The sequence below is a fragment of the Galeopterus variegatus genome, unplaced genomic scaffold (assembly GCF_000696425.1).
Source record: "Galeopterus variegatus unplaced genomic scaffold, G_variegatus-3.0.2 Scaffold7120, whole genome shotgun sequence".
Taxonomy (NCBI): Eukaryota; Metazoa; Chordata; class Mammalia; order Dermoptera; family Cynocephalidae; genus Galeopterus; species Galeopterus variegatus.
The window spans coordinates 66,911-81,117 of NW_007733231.1; the positions used below are offsets into that span (position 1 = coordinate 66,911).

At 37.1% G+C, this 14,207-nt stretch overlaps 1 protein-coding gene and 1 pseudogene across 1 annotated transcript in view; both read left to right on the plus strand.

Moving 5' to 3' along the window:
• Nucleotides 1-6: 6 nt before the first annotated feature.
• NDFIP1 (Nedd4 family interacting protein 1) overlaps nt 7-14,207 on the plus strand; it is a 44,574-nt gene continuing 30,373 nt past the window's right edge. The window contains exon 1 of the mRNA XM_008591647.1: nt 7-62. The gene's annotated coding sequence lies outside the window, so the exon portion shown is untranslated. The remainder of the gene's footprint in view (nt 63-14,207) is intronic.
• On the plus strand, nt 7,524-7,839 carry LOC103607097 (annotated as a pseudogene).

The window sequence follows — 14,207 nt, forward strand, 5'->3', positions numbered from 1 at the left end:
TGGCGTTGGCGTGGGCGGCGCGGGCGGCGGTCGAACCGACCTGCGGCAGCCGGTACCAGCAGGTAAGCAGCGCCGGAGTCCCGCCCTGGACCTCGGACCCCGGCCCTGCTTCCCCCGCCAGCCGCGTCAGGCCTCTTCGGGCCGACCCGTGCTCAACTCGACGCCGGGGCTTGGCAGGCCTCGCTGGGCCTAGGCGGGCCGGTCGGGCTCCGGGCTCGGATTCGCGGCCACCGCGGGCCCGGTCCGTCCCTCACGACCGCGGGCGGTGGAAACACCTCCTCCAGGCCTCGTTTTTCCGCATTTCCCAGGGCGGTCGGCTGGGTCTCCGAGTCAGAACCCGTGAGTCTCAGGAGGCATCGACCTGGGGGCATTCATTTTTCCTTTTTCCACCCTTGGTTTGATGTCATTGGAAAAAAAGAAAGAAAAAAAGCGTGAAATGGAAAGGGAAACTGGGCGGAGAGGAAAGATTAAGATCGCTGCTACTGCCGCCGACAGCTCCCTGCAGTGAGATGCGATTACTCAGGGTTTCAGAGCCTACTCTGTTTGTCCAAACCCATCCCCCTCACCTCCGTTTTAAGACAAAAGTCAAAAATGAAACGAGAGAGAAGCCTGCAGTATGCGGTGGATTTGGAAAAGGCAATGTTTAGCTGCCCCAAAATGTAGAGCTATGGCGCGGGCTGCAGGGCGTGTGCCTGGGTGTATTTTAAACGCTTGGAAGTGACGTTTGAAGAGATTTAACAGCACAGCTGAGGAGAAGATGTATGGGGGATGACTGCATTATCATCTTGGGTATGGTTTATCAATTGAGGTCCCAGGGAAAAGACCTTTTTGGTTTACTCTCTGTCTGTAGTTGGGTTTCCCCTGGAAATTGAGAGAGATCTTCAGCAGGGTTTTTGGAGGTATTAATCGAACACATCGTAATTTGTGGGAATTGAGCCAGGTAGTAACTGATATTGGTTGGAACCGCAAATAACTGCTTGTGTTTTGTCATATTTCACTTGCTTTCGGTATCATTTGCATGCAAATGTTAATTCTGCATTTATGAAATCAAATGTCCTATCTTAGATGATCTACTAGAACTAAGAAAAACCGATACGACTAAAGCAGGTAGATTGACCCTGGTGCGGCCAGTTATTGGTTTGTTTTGCCGTCATCAGTCGTGTGTTGTAATCCTTTCTCTTCTACCCGCTCCTCTCCCCCCGTCTTGGCCTCGGACTAAACGACTAGTTAAGAATTTAGCTTCTTGGTTTCATAAACATGCCCAGAATTGTGACAATGCAGTTTAATCCTTAGATCTCTACACACTGGGGTCTAGCACATGGTGGGTTTTTTTTTTTCTTTTTGGTATGACCTTGGACGAGACTCTGGGTTCCTCCTTGCTTCGTTAAAATGCGAATGACAGATGTCACATAACTGTCACCAAGATGTTTGCAAATCACCTATGTTATCATCTGATTCATTCTTTTCGTACTGGCTTGGATAAGGCAAACAAGCAAAAGGGCTGTGGTTTTTCTTTGTACTGCCATCTTCTTGAGCTATTAGGTAATGCTGATATACTGCTAGAATACAAAAAATTTGTTGGAGTATCAAAATTATGTATTCCTTGGTGTAGTACTTAATAGCTTTTAATTATGCAGAATTGAGGTATGTCAGGGACAGACCATTTGTATTTCATTCTTTTTAAAATAATAATTTTGAAGAAATCATCTTCAAAAAAAAATGGAAAAATCTTCCAAGAAAAATTGTAAAATATAAAAGCCAAAAAAACCCACAAAACCTTTGAGAACAAAAACCTATCACTCATAGATAACCACAGTTAAATATTTTGATGTGCATTCTTCTGGACTTATAGCTATGTAAATATACACAGGTATAAATCAGTATACATGTGTACAGATAAGGAAAGCTAATATTGATTGAGCATTTACTATGCACGAATCACAGCACTAAGTGGTTTACATCCATTTTTTCATTTAATCCTTACAAACCCTTGAGTCAGGGTTTGTTTTCATTGTATAGATGACAAAGTCAAGACTCAAAGAGGCTCTGAAACTTGCTCAAGGTCACAAAGCTGCTAAGTAGTTATTACGAGGATATACATACACTCAGCTACTTAAAACACAGGCTTATGGTCCAAATATAGGCATATGCATTAGCAGATATATATACGTGCACATATATTCTTTTATGCACTCATATATAAATATAAAGGCACGTCTTTACACACTAACATGCAATTCCATTGGCCCTTGATCATATTTACACACTTTTGCTCATGTTCTCATGTATCATTTTCTCCGATGTATGTGCATTCACAAATTTCCATATATATGTATTGTGCACATATATACAAAGGCACACAATCTAGGTATATAATTAAATGGGTTAATATTTTAATATTATTTTACAATGTGTTTTTTCACATAATATGAGACATTTTCAAAAAGTTCATGGAAAGATATGTACTATATTTTAATTCTATTTTTCCATGAACTTTTTGAACTACCTTCGTGTGTTATGAATATATTCCTGTATCAGATATTGTTAATGTCTGCATGGCATGTAATTGTATGGCTGAACCATAATTTAATCAGTTGCCTGTTGGTCACTAAGAATGTTTATAATTTTTTTTATTCACTGAAGTTTCTTTTACACATATCTTCAACTATTGCCTTAGCACAAATTTCTGGATGTGGAAATGCTTTGTGTGAGAATATACATATTTAAAAGGCTTTTGAATTCTACAATGTTGAATTCTACAATGTTGGTGAATTGTCCAGGCAACTTAATAGGAGTATGATGCAGAATTGGTTGTCACAAAAGGCTTTTTGACTTCTATTTGATTTGGTTAATCAAATTTAGCTGTTCCTCTAGCCAAGTAAATATAATGAAAAATTATATGATTCATTCATAAATGCAAACACAGTTTTGCCTTTATGGTCTTTTTATTGGTAGTGCAATATGTGTACAACTTCAGTTTAGCATAGTGACAGACTACACGGAAAGGCTGGGCTCATAGGATCCCTGTAGCATTATATATTTTTTTCCTTTTTGTGGTTTTTTTTTTGTTGTTGTTGTTTATTATTACCCTTCTTGCATTTTGAAACAGATTGTGTGTCCAAACATATGGAAGCACTGCTTCAGACAGGTCTAGGTAGGCCCATACCCAGTGTTCAGAAACCTGGCATGTGTTGCTTTCTCTGAGGACGTTTATTACTGTTCATCCAAACCTTCTTTGCCTCACTGCAATAGATCTTTGCTTAAATCTTGAATTTTGCCAATTCATGCCAATGATACCATGTTGGATTGCGGAGAAACATTCTGATAGATCAGGGAAAATTTCATCTCTGATGGGTTAATCCATATTCATGTGAAAGTATTAGATGAAGTCATGATCCTAGAGGAAGGGGTGAATAGTGCTCATGTGGTTAGTTTTATATTTTTAGATTCAAAAGTCATTATAATTATATCACAGAATGCTCCTTAGAATGTTATGTCAAGATTTGTAAGGTTATTTGCCGTATTGTGGCCTATATGGTCAGTGATCAAAGAAGGGTAGAGGAAGGGGTGAATAGTGCTCATGTGGTTAGTTTTATATTTTTAGATTCAAAAGTCATTATAATTATATCACAGAATGCTCCTTAGAATGTCATGTCAAGATTTGTAAGGTTATTTGCCGTATTGTGGCCTATATGGTCAGTGATCAAAGAAGGCTTTTATAAAAATATTGAGATGATGGGTAAAATTATTTCTTCGAAAACTTTTTTTTTTTTTTTTGTCTTTTTGTCTTTTTCCGTGTCCGGCAACGGATCACAACCCTCAGTGTTGCCCCCGTACCGGACCGGGGACCGGCAACGGGATTGCAACCCTCGGTGTTGCTCCCGTGCCTCGCTCAGCCAGTGAGCGGGAACCGGTCTGTATGTGGGATCCGAACCCTCGGGCGGGAGCGCCGCCGCGCTTCCCAAGCGGCACACTTATCCAGTGCGCCACTGGGCCGGCCCCGAAAACTTTTTTTTTTAATTGTGGTAAAATACACATAAAATTTACCATGTTAACCATAGTTAAGTACATAGTTCAGTGGCATTAGGTACATTCACATTGTTGTACAACATCTGTCTTTTTCACCTTGCAAAACTGTAACTCTGTAACCATTAAAATTAACTTTCTTTTCCCTCCTCCTCCAGCCCCTGGCAAGCACCATTCTACTATCTGTCTATGAATTTGACTACTCCAGCTATCTCATACAAGTGAAGTTGTACAGAATTTGTCCTTTTGTGACTGGCTTATTTCACTTAGTATCATGTCCTCAAGTTTCATCCACATTGTAGTATGTGTTAGAATTTCCTTTCTCTTTAAGGCTGAATAATATTCCATGGTATGTGTACTACCACATTTTGTTTATTCATTCATCTGTTGATGGACACTTGGGTTGCCTCCACCTTTTGGTCATTGTGCATAGTGCTGCTATGAACATGGGTGTGCAAATATCTGTTCGTGACCCTACTTTAGATTTTTTTGGGTATAAACTTAGAAGTGGAATTGCTGGGTCATATGGTAATTCTACTTTAAAATTTTTGAGCAACCACCATCTGTTTTCTGTAGTAGCTGTACCATTTTCTATTCCCACAAACAGTACACAACAGTTCCATTGTCTCCATGTCCTTGACAGGACTTGTTCTGTTTCTTTGATAGTAGTCATCTAATGGATGTGAAGTGGTATCTTATTGCAGTATTGATGTGCGTTACCCTAATGATTAGTGATTTTGAACATCTTTTCATGTGCTTATTGGCCATTTGTATATCTTCTTCGGAGAAGTGTCTGTTCAAGTCCTCTGCCCATTTTTGAATTGGGTGTTTTGTTGAGTAGAGTTATTTTTTAATGATCTTTATATTTTCAACTTTTTACATGGAAATTTCAAACACATACAAAAATAGAGTAGTGTTAGAAACCATATGTACCCATCACCCATCTTCAGTAATTATCTACGAATGACCAATCTTGTTTCATTTATTGCTGTCTGCCATCATTTTGAAGGAAATCCTAGAAATCACATCATTTTATCTATTAATATTTCTGTGTGTAACTCTAAAAGGCAATGAATGGTATGATATTTTAAGCAGATTTTATCACATGAGGAATTTGTCTTGAGTTCTTTCGTGATCTGTTAGGAATATGGAAAGAGGATTTGTGAATGTATCTATAACTGTCCTTTGTATTTGATTGACTCACTCTTGGTAAGCGTCATGCTTTGTGTTGTTTTTGTAGCAGTGATGGACTCCGGTTGGTCCATTCTTATTTTCTTGATGATCCCACTGGTGACTGCTTGTTAGGGGAGATTTAATTGGTTTAATTATTCTATCTATGCCTTGGAAACAGGATAGAACTTACTGGTTTGGGCAGAAACCAAAGGCCAATTGGGCTGCTGTAGGGAATCCTGCTCTAAGCTGATGCCACCCGCTGGTTTGCCAGCATATAACTTCAAATTGCTTTATCCTAGACATCAGTTATATTACGTTACTTTACATTAAATTATGTTATAAAATAAATCCTACCATAAGAATAACTTTGCATTTTACATTAATAAAAAAAAGGAGGACTTGAAAAGATTCAAGTGACATCCTCTGATTTATTTGTTCTTAGAGCTTTAAAATAATTTCTTTGGTTTCTTAGTTTATTCTTATGTTATCTTTGAACAAATGCAACTACTTGGTGGAACCATATTCTTGTACTAGTGTACAGAGCACATTTACATAAAGCAACTTTTAACACTTTAGAGATAAATGCTGAAAATCAGCTTGATGGTCTTATCTTTTTTCTAAGGTTTCTGTTGCCAGTAAGCTAGGCAATTGGTAAATATCAATTACCAAATTTTGGGGGCTTTATATACTTCACAGTTGTGATTGCTTCTAGTGGCTGGCTAGGTAGAAGTACAGTATGCTTTGTTAACTTCACCAAGAGTAGTAATAAAGCACGTGTAATCAGATATCACTTAGTATATCCTGCTGTTATGATTAGGCTGATTCATTATTTTTCTGCATAACATAATTTATATTAAAAGTCCCAAATGCTAGCTTTACTGATCAAGTTTAAGAACATTTCTAGTGAAGTTTTTTCTTATTGATTAAAGCAATTCCTTTCACATATATATTTCTTATCCCCCTTAGCAATTTAGCATAGTCTTTGACGGTTTTTCTGCTATTGCCTTTAAATTAGTATATTGGAATAATATCAGTTAGTAGTTACCATAATCAGAGGCTTGAATGCAATTTAGAGATCTTTCTGGAGATTGGACAATTTATGAATAGACATATAAGGGATTAGGGAGTGGCTTCTGTTTAATAATGATTTCGTTTTATTTATCATTCAATGCTTAAATGTGACTTTTAAGATTAAACATTTCATGTTATGTGATAATACATAGATAACAGTCTTCATATGCTAGCTTCAAACAGTAATTTTTTTTTTCAAACAGTAATTTTTATTTTATTTATTTTTTAAATTTTATTGTGTCGATATACAATGTGGTTGATTATTGTGGCCCATTTCCGAAACCTCCCCCCCTCCTCCCATTTCCTCCTCCCACCCAACAGTGTCCTTTCTGTTCGCTTGTCATGTCAACTTCAAGGAATTGTAATAGTTATGTCTTCCCCCCCTCCCGTTTTTTTTTTGTGTGTGTGTGTGTGTGTGAATTTATTTATTTTTAGCTCCCACCAGTAAGTGAGAACATGTGATATTTCTCTTTCTGTGCTTGACTTGTTTCACTTAATATAATTCTCTCTAGGTCCATCCATGTTGTTGCAAATGGCAGTATTTCATTCTTTTTTATAGCTGAGTAGTATTCCATTGTGTAGATATACCACATTTTCCATATCCACTCATCTGATGATGAATATTTGGGCTGGTTCCAACTCCTGGCTATTGTAAAGAGTGCTGCGATGAACATTGGGGAACAGGTATACTTTCGACTTGATGATTTCCATTGACAGAGCAAGGACATGTATGTGTGTGTATTAACCTGTGGGTATACACATCTGTAAGTATTTCTCTGTGTAGCCAACTATCTATGTTAAGCTAAACTTAAATTCATACTTAGATCTCCAACTCTAATCCATTGCCACGTGGCTCAGTCTAGCCTATTCTACCCTTATCTGTAAACTCCCACTCCAACAGTGAGAGACCTGGCTCCCACCATTTGTCATCCATTTATTTAATTCTTCAGTTCTAATATACATGTGTAGTGAAATTGGAATTGTTAACCCACACCCCTGTGGGAAACTTATCCGTTAGAGGACAGAGCCTACGTACAGTTCCTTTTGCCTTTAGTCTTACAGATCCTACTCATTTCTGTATTTACTTAGGTCATCACCTTTCCCCCTCATCCCCTTGAGTAAGGTTGTTTCATTCTTTTATGACATGATTATATTGTTTTGTCACACTCTGCATACCATCCTGGGATCCTCCAGCCCCCTAAAGGGATTTTTAAAATTTGCATATTTTGGCAGAATACGAACTGTGATGAGGGTGAGAGTCATGGCAGGACATACGTTTAGAAAGTTTCTTCTGCTCTTTGACCGAGTACTGGTTGAAAGGAGGGCAGCCGAAACTGTAACCAAAGGAGGCATTATGCTTCCAGAAAACGCTCAAGGAAAAGTATTGCAAGCATCAGCAGTAGTAGCTGTGGGATCGCACTCTAAAGGAAAAAGGGTGGAGAGATTCGACCAGTTAGTGTGAAAGTTGGAGATAAAGTTCTCCCAGAATATGGAGGCACCAAAGAAGTTATAGAAGACAAGGATTATTTATTTAGAGATGGCAACATTCTTGGAAAGTATGTAGACTGAAATAAATCACTGCTGAAATGGCATCACTTGAAGCTGCCCATTCCACTGAAGTTCTGAAGCTTTCTTTCATCATGTAAATAATTTCCATGTCTCTTTTATAATAAACTAATGATATCTAAACTAAAAAAAAAAAAAACTCTTTTCACATATTGAGATTTACTCTTTGGGCTGTACAGTTCTATAGGTTTCGACAAATACATAGTATTTCTTTTTTTCTTTTTGAACAGTACATTTTAAGAATATGGTAGTGATTTCTCTATTCTATTTTCCAATTTTTCCGTGATCATGTTTGCTTTCTTTTTTTAAAATACTTTTTAAAAAACTATTATTTGGAAATAATTTCAAACTTACAGAAAGTTGGAAGAATAGTAGAAAACAACATGCACATATCTATTATCCAGATTCACCTAAACATTAAGTTTTAATTAACAGTGAATACAATCCTATAAAAACTGAAAGCACTACAGGTAAAAATCCAAGTCCTTTTAACCATTACAATCCTTTCTCTATAGAATTCAGTATTTGTTTTGCTATTTATTCTGTTATTATTTTTTATTTATCTTGTCCATAAAATTTAAGGGGAATTTTGTGGACTAGGGAATCAGGAATAGTGTTCTAATATTTTGAGTCTTTCATTTTTGGAGCTCTGTGTTATGGCATCCAAACTTTTCATATAATTTTGCGTTAATAAGCAGTTTTTGGCGCTTGTAATATAGACTTCAGTATCTGGAAGGTTCATCGTGGGCCCTAAGTAGAGACTAACTGAGGAGTACACAAAAGAGCTTTTTAAAAACATTTAATCAGTAATAGTCCACTTTCTGTCATGAAGCAAGCAGCTGTGTGATTGTGGGTAAGAATGAGGTGATTGGACTCAGTTCATTTTGACAGTTCCTTCCAGTTTTATCATTGATTATTTTTGTATGTAGAAGCTGGTGGCTTTGATCCAGAGAAAGAGCATTATATTGATAATTTAGAAATTTCTTTCTTGATGAATAATTATGTTTTAAATTGATGTCACTAAAATACACATGGGTAAGTTTATGCCAAAAGATAAAAAAAAATTGGGGTATAGTTTAAAACCTAGAAAATGTCTCCTTAATAGTATATTTTAAAAGAATTAATCAGTGATGTATACTGATTAATACTGTTTTGTAATTTTGGAGTAGTTAAAACATTGTCTTTGTAAGCCCTTACTTTCTGGTCAGCTTCAAACAAACATATATCATGGCAAAAAGTTAACAATATTTTAGAAATCAGGAAAATTAATCAATTTTTAAAACTTAAAAAATAGTCTATTTTTAGAGCAATTTTGTATTCACAGCAAAATCAATAATCTTTTAAAAGCAAGAAATACAGGTTTTTTAAGGTTTTTTTTAGCCTTTTTTTTTTTTTTTAAAGAAGCTGGCTCTTTGATTTCTACTATTCTTATTCATTGTAATTAGTAGTTACATTTTCAGAAGTTTAGAAAATTTGCTCATGTTACTATAGAAACAGTATAAGTGTTATTTGAAGGTTATCTGTAGCCTTGGGGATCTTACACATGATTAGTGGTTGGCAAGAGATTGATTTCAATACTTTTGTCCTTGTGCAGCTGAACTGCATTTTCAGATATGGTGTTATAAAGTGTGATTGGGGGGCTAGCCAGTTAGCTCATTTGGTTAGAGCGCATTGCTATAACACCAAGGTTAAGGGTCCAGATCCCCATACTGCCCTGCCGCCAAAAAAAAATTGTGCTTAAAGTCAGTTCTACTCAGTCGTTGCATTTGAGGGTAAGCCAGCATTAATGCTTTTAAATACATTGGTCTAATTTCTTTTTAGGTGACTGAATTAATAGAGGTGATCACAGTTAGGCATTGGATCTTGTTACCTTTACAGTTACCTTGTCACCATTCAGCTCTGGCCAAAATGACTAGCTAAGTAGAGGGAGAGAAAAGACTAATTATGTTGGGCATGAAAGGTAATCATTGGCTTATTATATTACCATCTACTATTGGAAAGTTAAAATATCTTTTATTTTCTATGTTTCACATAGGTTTAAGGTAACCCAAATGCCATTTTAGGTTTAAGACTTCACATTTTAATGAAAATATTTAAATGAGAATCTGTAATTGTGTTGAAACAGATCTCACCAATTACTAGCATATACCTTCTAACACTGATTTTGTATTTCTTTTAGCAGGTTGGTGTAATTATTATTTAGCTGTCTCTAGTTAATGCTGTAGTTCAGATTTTTAAAAAATCTATTTCTGAGAAATGAACTTTTCTCAAAAAATATAGACATTCAAATACTGCAGTGATATTATAAAATAATATTTAATGATGAAGGAAAATCCCACTGTATATTAAGTGGAAAAGGATATAAGATAATTTGTCCTCCCCTAAAAGGTTGAAAGATAACGCTTGTTACATAACATAACCTCATCTTAAGGTAGTTTTTATTTCTTCTCTATATTTTTCTGTATTGGCCAGATTTTCTCCATGTAAACCTATAAATTTTGTAAACAAGAAGAAAATATTTTTTAAAATCCCTCTGTGCTGTTTATTATAAAAAATGTTACTACAGTATTATGTTTGTCTTGGAATATGAAGAGTACAAGGTTTTTTTTTTCAAAATTTCTATATTGATTTTAAAAATGTCCAGCTACAATTTTGCAAAGACACTCCATCTTGTGAACCATTTGTAATTTAATTAATAAGAGGCATTTATGAAGTGCCCACTTGCATACTTAAATACTGTGGAATTCAAAAGTATGTACCACAGGCCTTCCTAGTTAATAGGAGTTTACTAAATGTCTGTGAACTGCTGCCTTGTTCTCTTCCCTTCCGTTCCTCCCTTTCTTCCTTTACTTAATAGCACCTGGCATAATTTTATGTATATAATAAGTCACTGTTGAGTGACACCAATCCATGAGAATGAATTATGGTATTGATATAATCAGGTACCAAACTATTTCAGAGAATGGGATATTAGATAAAAGGCATCATTTTGGAGTGGACATTAGAGAAGAAAAATTACCTGGTTTCAGAGACTTGTAGGAAAACTTCTGAGAAGATGAAACTTGAGCTTGGCCTTAAAAGATGGGTAAGATGTAGATAAGGAATACAAGGACTTGGAGGAAGGGGTGGGCTCTCCTGATTTGTCGTTTCCCATGGGGAACCTGTTTCAGTTCCTAGCATGCATCACCTTCTCTGACCTGGGAGCCCCCCTCACTCTATTTCCTCTACCTGGAATGTCCCCTCCCTCCTAATCCTCATCTTAGTTTAGGTCATCTGCCCTAAGGGGTGTTTGAGTACTTCCCTTCCCCCCCCAATCAGGTTAGTTTCCTTTGACCACAGTGAGATTTACCTTTTGTAACGTATTTTGTAATCACATTTCTATTGTCTTTATTTTTTAATTTTTACTTATTTGAAAGTTATACATGCATGTAGTTAGAGTCAAATAGATCTTCTAGGCTTTTTACCCAAAATAAGTTTTCTGCTTATCTGCTTGCCCTTTTTAGCTGTTTCTTTTTGCTGTTCTGCTGTTATCCCTCCTGTGGATTGATTGAATTGTGTTCTTCAAAGTTCGTATATTAGAAACTCAGTTCCCACTGTAACAGTTGAGTGGGAAATCCTATTGTGGTAATTGAAAGGTAGGGCCTTGAAGAGGTGGTTAGATTGTAGGACCATGCCTTAGTGAATGGATTAATAGTGGTGGTCAAGAGCGTGGTTCTGAGGGCTTTAAAAGAAGGAGAGCAGTGAATCTCTCTCTACTTTGCCATTTTCTGCCATGTGAGTCCCCTGTGTTGCTGTTAAGCAACCACAAAAGAAGACCCTCACCAGACGTGTTCCGTGGATTTTGTACTTCCCAGCCTCACAAACTGTAAGCAATAAATTTCATTTTTTTTTTTACAAATTACCCAATTCCAAATATTTTTGTTATAAACAATAGAAATGGACTAATATGATCCCTATAGCTAAACGACATTTATAGTGTGTTACTTCTTGATTTTTTCAGATTTTAGCATTTTTAAATTGACTTACCACTCTGGGATATAAAGATTTAGTTTTCTTGTACCACCCTCAATTGCATATACTCACAGTTCCTGGCCTTCCAGTTTTCAAATAAAGTTGTGTTGTTACTGAGCACATTCATTTCCTGGCTGAGGCTCCCCCAAATTGATACCAAACCCACAGGTCCAGCTGTCTGCCCCCAGAAAAAACAAACAATCCAAAAGTCAAATGTTGGTGAAAATGGAAGTCAGCTTTTATTCAGGAATACCAGTTGACTTGACGACGGATGTTAGGCTAACCCATTTCTCCGGTAAACCTGAAGGAGAATGGCCAGGCTAAAGCCATCCCAAAGACTCAGGTTTACTGAGGGATTTTTTGAGGAGGGGGATGAAGGAATGGAACATGGGAAATAAAAAGCAGGAGGGAGGGGGGTGTTAGCAGCAAGGGGCTTCATGCAGGGTCTTATGTGCAAGGTCTTGCCAAGACCGTCTAGTTTCTGTTCTTGTCCTTATCTCTGGGCCTGGCTAGTACTTGCAAGTCTGCAGCTTCAGGCTGGTGGAAAACAACTTTACATTCATGTAAATAATGTCATCTTGCTCCATAACCAAGGTCCAAAATATCAAATAATCATGGGAAAAGTGGGAACTCAAAGAAACGCATGCCAAGAAAAAAAACTTTTAAAAATCTTTTAGAGCCCCTGTGGTTTTAGGTTCCAACATGGCTTCAGTCCTGCTCACTCCAACAGTATCTATAATATTAGTTAGAGCGGTATTCAGCATTTACAATAATGACAGTAGTAAACATTATTCATAAGCTGAGACATGTAGTATACTGTGATTACTTTGCCTTGCCTGAACATATTTTATTCTTACTAACGTTAAGTTTTTGGTATTTATTTATTTATTGTTTTTTAAGATGACCAGTAAGGGGATCTTAACCCCTGCCTTGGTGTTGTCAGCATCACACTCTCCCAAGCGAGCTAACTGGCCATCCCTGTATAGGGATTGGAACCCATGGCCAGCACCATATAACCCTCTCCCAAGTGAGCCATGGGCGGGCTCTAAAGTTAACAGTTTTTATTATTAATTTTTTTTTTTTGCTTGGTGTTCTGTGTAGATATACATAAATTTGCTAATAGCACTCATTCATTCTCAGACTCACATCTAATAACCTTAATTGTTTTTTGATGTGTTCAAACACATCAAGTGTTTTATTGATTTCACTGGGGGAGTGGGGCCCAATCTTTCCTGGTCTTTTGACCTGATTTAGAAGATTGCTCTCAAGGCCTGCTGTCCATTTGTCATCCTGGGGAATTCCTTTTCCAGTCTTTTTAATTGAAGTCCCTTTTCTTGATTCACATATTTTTCTCTTGATTTATTGCCTCATTTTCTTGGAGCATATTCTCCAGTGGCCTTTTGTGGGGTGGGAATGGGGGTGGTGGTGGTGTTAAATGTATCTAGCAGTTAAACACTTGCAGAATGAAACATTCTATGATAATAGGGTGGTGAGTAGGGTATTAAGTACTTAATACATCCACTTCTTAGCTCTGATTGTTCTTGCCAGAGAAGGGGAGCTCATGACCAGGTCTGAGTCAAGGCATACCATCTTGAATAGTATATCTTTTTCCATTCATAATCTCTGCCTGAGTATGCTGTACTCCAGGCTAGAAGTAAGCATACCTTTTGGAACTTCTCAGCTGGAGAGAGAGCTCTGATAGCTCCGGGGACTATCAGAGCCTCGCAGGCTGCGATCATACATTCTAGGCTTGGCTGTGTCACTCACTCTTTCAGTGTCTATTTGATTTCATTGTATTTTCAATGTAGAATATTCCAATTTTTTGATATGCCGGTTGAGTTGTTTTAGAAGAAAAAACATTCTAGGAATTTCTGAGTGATCAAATACCAATTTTCCTTTGTATATACCGTGAACATTTATTGAACTCCTATTTGTTTGTACCCAATACGCTATGCTAAGAGTTGCAAGTTGAATACTAAATGATAAACGTTTCTTACTTCTAAAGAGATAAAGGTTGGAAATGTCTGTTTCTCCTTTCTTATTCTTTTGTTTAAAATTGGTAACTATAGAATCATAGTGTTTTCCTCATTTTTATTATGAAATGTTGGATATATGCAAAAGGAATACATAATGTATATGTACCTTATGAAGTATGATAATAATAAATCAAATGCCTGTGATTTTACCACCCAGGTCATAGCAGTCTTTTTCAAAAGTTTGTTTCTCACACATCCTTGCTTTTAGAGTGGTCAATAAAACAGGGCTGCTTTTGGGGCCGGCCCGGTGGCACACTGCTACAGTGCACCGCTTGGGAGCGCGGTGGCGCTCCCGCCGAGGGTTCGGATCCCACATACAGACCG